Source organism: Orbicella franksi, chromosome 2, assembly GCF_964199315.1.
Source record: "Orbicella franksi chromosome 2, jaOrbFran1.1, whole genome shotgun sequence".
Lineage (NCBI taxonomy): Eukaryota > Metazoa > Cnidaria > Anthozoa > Scleractinia > Merulinidae > Orbicella > Orbicella franksi.
In genome coordinates this window covers 29,307,280-29,315,979 of record NC_138146.1, presented here as the reverse complement: position 1 = coordinate 29,315,979, position 8,700 = coordinate 29,307,280, and the positions used below count along the sequence as shown (strand labels likewise).

Below are 8,700 nucleotides of genomic sequence, written 5' to 3'. Positions count from 1 at the left end.
TATTCTTGAATCAGTGTTTTACTGTTCAAGTGAAACCACCTATGACGTCATCACTTTCCTCATTTGCATAATACAAAAACGTAAATATCTCTAGAATGAAAAAAGATATTCCAAAAAGGGAAAGGCCAATCTTCTTTACTTTGAAAAGCCTTTCAAATAAGCAGCAATTATTTTTTACTTCATAGGCACTTTAAATAAGCGCCACCCACCCCTGAACGACAGCACAGCGCGTTATATTCGAAACACTTGTGAGACTGCACCTAAAGCAGACGCTCATTTAAATGAAAAGTCCGCGTCCCTTGGCAACTTGGTGTCCCTCACAATAAAATACATTTTTTAGTCTCCATTTCATTAAAACCTCGCACTAGCTTCTGACTGAACAGCGTAAATTTTAAATTTCTAACTAGGGAAGTTATTCAAAAGGCAACTATTTTTTCCAGATTACCAAGAAAAGCAAAAAGCACTTCACTTTCCTGAGGCAGACACCAGTTGATATTGAGATATTGAGCAAGTTGATATTGAGATATTGAGATATTGAGCAAAAAACAGTACAAGACAACTATCTATGAATTCCTTCTTACTTTCTTTTTGGCAATAGAACTTTCTTCTCCGAAAATGGCCACAAATCCCAGTGAGAACTTCAAGATTTCCAGTTCTGCATCACTCCCGGCATCACCGCAGTGCACCTATGACCCCGATTCACCGACTGAGCAAGTTTTCAAGACTATTGCGTACTTCATCATCATGTTCTGTTCACTGATCGGTAACGTGATGGTCATATGCGTCGTTAATATAAACAGGCAAATGCGAACTACCACAAATTATCTCATAGTAAATATGGCCGTGGCAGATCTTTTGATTACAGCCTTTGGCATGCCAGTGACCATTAAAGCGCTTGTTACAGGACACATGGATTGGTCAAACGGGGTACTCTCAGACACCTTATGCAAGATCATCACATTTACCCAATCCCTCTCGATAGCAAGCTCAGTTTTGACTTTGACAGCAATATCAGTTGACCGGTTTTTGGCGGTAATGTTTCCTCTTAAACGATACATTTCTTTTCAGATATCATACGGTATAATGGCAGTTGTTTGGATCGTGGGCATCACTGTCAGTTCTCCGATTCTTTACGCTCAGAAAGTCATCATGTTCAAGGGAAAATGGCACTGCTTGGAGATTTGGACGCCGTCTTTCACGGAAGAGGCATCTAAACATTTTACCGTTGTTCTCTTCATCGTTTTTTTACCTGGTTCCACTTTCAACAATGGCGGTACTGTATGGTTTTGTCGTTCACAAACTTTGGGTGAGAAAAGTTCCAGGAAATCCATCCCTTGAAAACCAACTCCGCGCTCAAAAGTCTAAGAAGAAAGTTCTCAAAATGCTGATGACAGTAGTGATTATCTTTGCACTGTGTTGGCTGCCCGTGTACATTAACCAGTTTATTTATTTCTTAGCTAGAGAGAACTTTCCTTGTGGTCCACCGAGTGTTCTTTCCTTCCTGGGCTATTTTTTGGGTCATACAAACAGCATGATAAATCCCACTATCTATGTGATATTTAACGCTGACTTTCGGAAAGGATTTAAAGATCTTCTCCTGTGTAATTGTCATAGAGTTTCCCCAAAACGAAACGTCGGCACACGTGGGCTTGAAATTGGCAAAGATAACGAGTTCATGGATGGCATTCGTCCGTTGTCCTATCAAGCAGACCTGACCATTCCCCACTCCTTGGAAGAAGCCAGAAGCGACATAACTTCACATGATTTTGCGACAACGGCGTTAAAAAGCTCTTGCGGAGACGATCGCCATAAGATTTTCACTTCACAAAAATCTTGATCACCTTTTGACAACTTTGTGACGATTAAAATTGCAAAAACTGTAGTATGCAGAGATTTCAATTGTTAGAACGCAAGTGTAGATCTTGACAACTTCACCTCCACCACCATCGTAGTTGTTGCTTTCGATTTTTTAGTTGAAACGAAAACTGCCAAAAAGTTGGCAAAATGTAAAGTGTCGGCCAGAGAATAATTCTCAAAAAAAAAATTATTCAGAACTTAGTCAAGTGGCAACGATATAGTAAATCTTCACTGCATGTAATAAAATAAACTTCAATTTTTAATTTCGATACTTCCATCGACATTTGTTCTCTGTGTTTTTGTTCTTAACGGACACGAGCCGATGACAATAGCGACCCACACAAAAACCTCGCATCTGCTCCTGACTAAACAGCGTAAATTTTAAATTTCCAAATAGACAAAGTTATTCAACAGGCATCTGAAGCAAAAAATAATTCACTTTCCTGAGGCAAACACCAGTTGTTCCTCCAAAACAGATATTGAGCATAAAATAACACAAGGCAATTTACTATCCTTCTCACTTTCCTTTTGTCAATAGGACTTTCACCCCCGAAAATGACCCCAATTACCAGTGAGAACTTCACAAACTCCCGTTCTGCATCACTCCCGGCATCACCGCAGTGCACATATGACCCCGATTCACCTACTGAGCAAGTTTTCTTCAAGACTATTGCGTACTTCATCATCATGTTCGGTTCACTGATCGGTAACGTGTTGGTCATGCGTCGTTATTATAAACAGGCAAATGCGAACTATCACAAATTATCTCATAGTAAATATGGCCGTGGTAGATCTTTTGATTACAGCCTTTAGCATGCCAGTGACCATTAAAGCCCTTGTTACAAGCCACATTGACGATTGGTCAAACGGGGTATTCTCTGACGTATTATGCAAGATCATCCCATTTACCCAATCCCTATCGACAATTTGACACTTCTCTACATGTTGTTACAGAAATGAAAGCAAATAAATTCTTTCTTGTTGTCATCGCTGTTTTCTTTGATTCAAATTCTCAGGGGACAAACTTTGATATTTTTTCACCACCCAGTGTTTTTTTCCAAAGAGGTTGTGGAATCTATCATTTTAGTTTAGGCGCTTTTACTGACAAAACGTATTTCCACGCAGACCGCCCTTTCAAAATTCCCTGATCGAAGGGGTAAAAGGTATCATGCGCACGTCTAGGGAAATAGAATTCCGTTTCCGTCTAAAACTAAAAATAACTTTGGCGGAATCGACATAAACCAGCCAACGCCCTCAATGTCCCTCTCTGTCCCCAAATTTTCTCTTGGTATTTTTGATCGTATATGTAGGTTATAACGAGTAGATACGTAATGGGCACCTTGTTTTGTAAATTGTAGTGTAATTTTAACTTTTTTGAGCAATAAAGCTAGAGAGACAATGTCAAAAAGTGCAGAGTGCAATTATACTGATAACCCTGGCACCGTAGTCCCTCAAGTACTCCACCCCTGCTCAGTATACTTCCGGTTGGTATTTACCTTGGTAGTCTACTGGGGCTTTTCCCCTTAGTAGTGTGTATGTTTCATGGTTGCATTTTCATTCCAGGTCCAAAACTCACTTACAATTAATTGCTGTTTGTCGCGACAGTCTTTAAATTTTACTCTGGTGTTTGACGTTGTTTTTCATCCATTTCAAATTCAATATTGCGTTTAAGCAGCAAACATGACAATTTAGCCTTTCACGCCAACTTTGTAACTTGATACTTTTGTTTTCCTCGCGAAGGTATGTAAAATGAAACCCTTGTTTTCTCCAAAACACACGGAAGGTGTGGTTGTTTTTTTTCTTTCACGGCTGGAGGTAAATGAAAGAAAGTTAAATATCTGATGAAGAAATGGAAAAGAATCGATTTTGTTTTACTCAAACGTAAATTTTTTTTTTCCCCGATAAACAAGAACTAATTTAATTATCAGATAGTCACGGAAAACCACGTTCTTTTTCTTTGGCCGGTGCCAAAAACAAAACAATTCAAAATTAATACACAACGATATCGATTGATACATAATGGTAATAGGACTGAGTGGAGTACAATTCAGTCTGTAATCACACGAGTGGTTAACAAAATCGGACCACCGCGAAGCGGGAGTCCGATTTGTTAATCACGAGTGTGATTACAGACTGAATTGGACGACACGATGTGCTGTTACCAATCAATCATAACAATTACAATTTCCCACAAAAGCAAAAATTCATTTCAAAAGAACATTTTATGGTCATTTTTGAATATCATAATTAAAAATATGGAGAATAGCTTGCAAAATGGCTGTTAAGGTTCTTTCAAAACAGTCACAACAGACTAAACCTCCACAATTTTACAAAGTCAGTCTCTTGAATTGGTTACCATAGTGATTGTAATCAATGTTGTGATTGGTGTATTTAGTGGAGAGGACTTAAAAATGATTGGCTCATGTAACTGTCCGATTACAGGTGTCCGAGTACAGCCAACTGTCCGATTACACTGTCGATTACAGCTTTGCAGATTAATTAGAGCAAAATACAGCAGTTTATGCACCAATCACATTTGAGAAAATTGTACTTGTTATGATTAAACTGAGAAGCGTTTCAACGAGAAGTATTGAAGGTAAACAGTGCTACTCGGCCGATATTATATTCTGCATCGGTGGGCGTGTCTCCTCAAAGACTAATTAAATTAATTTGCGCTTTCATTAGATGATACGGCGTCTGCAGCAATATTTGAACACTTTCCTGGTTTCTTTTGTCACAAATTTAGTATTTGAAGAATTTCTCTCTTACAGACGCAATTAAGGCAAGCGATAAAAAGCTGCTAAGGAGAAGCAATACTTTTCCCATTTTTATTTGGACTTTGACAAACACATTATTGTAGTTTGAAAATTTTGAACCGACCTTTGGGTAATTCTAAAAGATACGCAGCCACAGTAACGTTTCAGTTTTGCTCTAAAAAAGGAGAAGTGGCGCTACTTGAAAAATAACTGCCGTCCTCTGTCAGATCACGACATATAAAACAAAACCGCATGGAAACATAGTGTATAACACCAACGATGCTAGAACGCATGCGTCTTACATGTTAGGTTCTACCATAAGGAAAACCACTCAAAATTTGTGTGATCCTGTACGCAATGTATCCTCCACCTGATATACAAAAGACACGAACGCTGACTAATCTGCGCACGCCCATAGAGCAAATTGTTTTTTTTTTCTAGAGATTAGCACCACAAGGAGAGCAAGTGGTTTTCTGAAACAAATCTATGGCTCTGCAATGTTCGTACCCAACCGGCGTAGGTGGAACACGTTTTACGTAGAGTACACAAGTACCTTACCCACCCCACCCCAACCCACCACCTCCTTCCCTCTGGACTAATCAATTTATTGAAATTAATTAATTTAACAAACATTAAAGTTTACACCTTAGTGCCTTAGTAAATTAGTCCCATAGTGCCCTAGTAAATTAGTCCCATAGTGCCTTACTTCCATAGCGCCTTAGCGGAAGGCAGTCCCCCAAACCATCCCAATAGTGCACTCTGCACTAAAAAGACTGTATCAAGAACATAACTGAATGAAACTTACGAAATTATCAAAGTGGAACGAGAACTAAGACGAGAAAACGATTGCATTTGAGCCTTGATGATGATGAGGGAGGGGAGGAATGAGACCAGGCATGTGTGGATATTTATAACAAAAACTAGATTTTCGCTTCTCGACTTCCTTGCATAATAAAGCAGCTTTAAATTTTAAACGATTCCCTTTTTGGCAAAACAAAGAGGCGAATAAAATTCTTTTCAGGTACGAGCTCTCTGACAAGTTTCTCTTTTCTCACTGTTTATATATGCAAAGCACACAATCGCAATGTGTAATGACTGTATTCCTTTTGTGCGAAGCATATTGCTCATAGCTGGAATGAATTTTAATGTCGGTATATAAAGTGGTGTAAAATGACACACCATTGTCATTTTTGTGTTCTTAGAAAAAATTATTACTCATTAAAAAGGACGATTGAAGGATTGCAGGTGACAGTTAATTTCCTTACAAACTTCTCCCTTGGGAACTAGAGGATTGTGAGGGGGGAGCAGGAAACTGAAAGGAAAACCCAGAATGGATTCATCTGCATTCGCCTTTCAGGTTCTGCGGCATATTTATTTTTCATTGTTTTGGGGTTTTAGTCGCTATTTATTATAGGAAGGTTTTAAGAGCTTGTTGGTCTCTAGCCTTTAATTTGCTCTTAGCACCTTCTTTATATCAGTGAAGTTTACTTTCATTAACTGCAAAAGTCTTGTTTCTTTATTCTTTTTTCTTCTACACTTCTCACACATGATTTCAATATCACATATATGATCATGCATTACTATCGGGATCAAAGCATGAACAAGATGATTTTTTCCAAGTTTATTGAGTATTTACTAAAAAGTTCCTGCACTTGTCTTGTTGCCATATCTTTCCTTATGCACTGCCTCATTGTTCACATTCTTGACCTTTCCTCACCCTACCTGTTGATAAAATCAAACATAAACAGTACATTAGAACGTGTCAACAAGAATACTCTGCCAACTAATGACCTTGTGCTAGGTCATGCGTACTGATTGTCGTTCACTTTCACCTTGAGCTTACCTTGTGCAGTATCAGAAATGAAATAGTAATTTTCCACTTTAATATTCATTCAGTTGTCTTCGTCCAGTGCCAGAACCCAAATACTAATTATCCATGCCTATGGAACATCAGCCATTTTTATCTTGTGCAGTGTCAGAACTGAAATATTAATTCCCCATACTGATAGCCATTCATGTTTATCTTGTCCAGTGTCAACTGAAACTGAAATATTAATTCTCAATACTGATGTTCATTCAGTTCCATCTTGTTTATTTCAGAACTGAGATAGTAATTCTCCATAGCCATTCAGTTTTACCTTTTCCAGTGTCAGAACTGAAATATTACTTCACACACTGATTGTTATTCAGCTTTGTTTTGTCCATGAGTGCCTGAGAACATACAGAATAGTAATTCTCCATACCAAAGGTTATTCAAATTTATCTTGTCCAGTGCCAGACCGTAAACAGTATACTCCATACCGAGTGTCATTCACTTTCATATTGTCCAATAACAGGCATGAAATAGTAATCCTCCATGTTGATTGCCATTCATTTTGATCTTTACCTTTATCTTGTAGTCAGAACTGAAATTTTAGTTTTTCATACTGATTGCCATTCAGTATTATCCTCTCCACTGTCAGAGGTTAACTAGTAATTCTCCATACTGAGTTTCACTCATTATCATCTTGTTGAGGATTAGAAATATAGTAATCCTTCAGTGATCGCCATTCTGCAGTTTTATCTTGTCCAGTGTCAGAACTGAATTAGTAATTCCCCATACTGGTTGACATTCAGTTTTATCTTGTCTAGTGTCAGAACTTCAAAAGTAATTCTTCATACTGCTTGTCATTCAGTTTCACATTGTCCACTTACAAAACTGAAAGATCATCCACCACACTAGTTGTCATTGTTCAGTGACAGAACTGAACTGGTAATCATCCATATTGCATTTGATTGCGATTTGGTTTTATCGTGTCCGTTTCCAGGATTGAAATATTAATTCTCCATGCTGAATATCATTCACTTTTATCTTCTTCAGTGCCAGAACTGAAGTAGCAATTCTCCATATACTGATTGTCATTCCGTTTATCTCTTCCAGTCATATATTATTTTATTTTGAAGTGTTTCTGCAATTGTCTTGTAGCCAGATCTTTGCTGTGATGTTGTGTCATTGTTCACTTTCTGGACTATCCCTCAGCCTAACTGTTGAAAGGATCAAATGTTAATGATACATTAGAACAGGTCAACTAGACTATCCAGCCACCCTGACCTCACCTTTGTTAAATAATGCATATATTTTAATTAACCATTTTTACCTTGTTCAATGCCAGAACTGATATTAATGGTAAATCGTCCGCACTGATTGCCATTGATTTTGTATCTTGTCCAGTGTGGGAACGTATTTTCATTTGTAATCTTCCAAAGTAATTGTCATCTGCATCTTGCCCAGTGTAAGAATTGAGGTAGTAGTCATAAGAACTGAAATTGTAATGCACCATACTGGTGTAAGCCCTCCATACTGATTGCCATTCATTTCTACATATATCTTGTCCAAATATGTCAGAACTAAAATAGTGATTCTCCACACTGTTTCCCATTCATTCTATCTTGTCCAGTGTCAGTAGTGATATAGTAATCCCCATACTGATTGTCATTCAGTTTTGCCTTGTCATGTGTCAGAACTAATATTCTTACCCTCCATACTGATTGTCATTCAATTTTATCTTGTTCAGTGTCAGAACTGAAATAGCAATTCTCCATACTGATTGTCATCCATTTTTATCTTGTCCAGTGCCAGAACTGAAATAGTAATTCTCCATACTGATTGACGTTCAGTTTTATCTTGTCCAGTGTCAGGAAATATGGTAATTCTCCATACTGATAATTATTGTAATTCAGTTTTATCTTGTCCAGTGTCAGAACATATTGTAATTCGCCATACTGATTGTCATTCATTTTTACCGTGTCCAGTGTCAGAACATGTTGTAATTGTCCATACCCATTGCCATTCATGTGTACCTTGTCTATGCAGTGTCAGAACTGATATGCCAATTCTCCATACTGATTGTCATTCAGTTTTATCTTGTTCATTGTTAGAGCTGAAATGGTAACTCTCCAAACTAATTGTCATTCAGTTTTATCTTGTCCAGTGTCAGAACTGAAATAGTAATTCTCAATACTGATTGTCATTCAGTTTTATCTTGTCCAGTGTCAGAACTGATATAATATAGTAAATCCTCAAATTAGCACCCCCCCTCGAATAAGC

General features: G+C 37.8%; 1 long non-coding RNA gene and 1 pseudogene across 1 annotated transcript; one reads left to right on the top strand and one right to left on the bottom strand.

Moving 5' to 3' along the window:
- The first annotated feature begins 615 nt into the window (after positions 1 to 615).
- LOC145472695 (QRFP-like peptide receptor) lies at positions 616 to 1,837 on the top strand (annotated as a pseudogene).
- Positions 1,838 to 5,767: 3,930 nt separating this feature from the next.
- Positions 5,768 to 8,683, bottom strand: LOC145479149 (uncharacterized). The gene is made up of 2 exons (XR_014048394.1): positions 7,751 to 8,683; positions 5,768 to 7,637 (listed from the first exon to the last, which is right to left on the bottom strand). It is a non-coding gene; the product is annotated as an uncharacterized LOC145479149 (long non-coding RNA).
- Between the last annotated feature and the right edge of the window lie 17 nt (positions 8,684 to 8,700).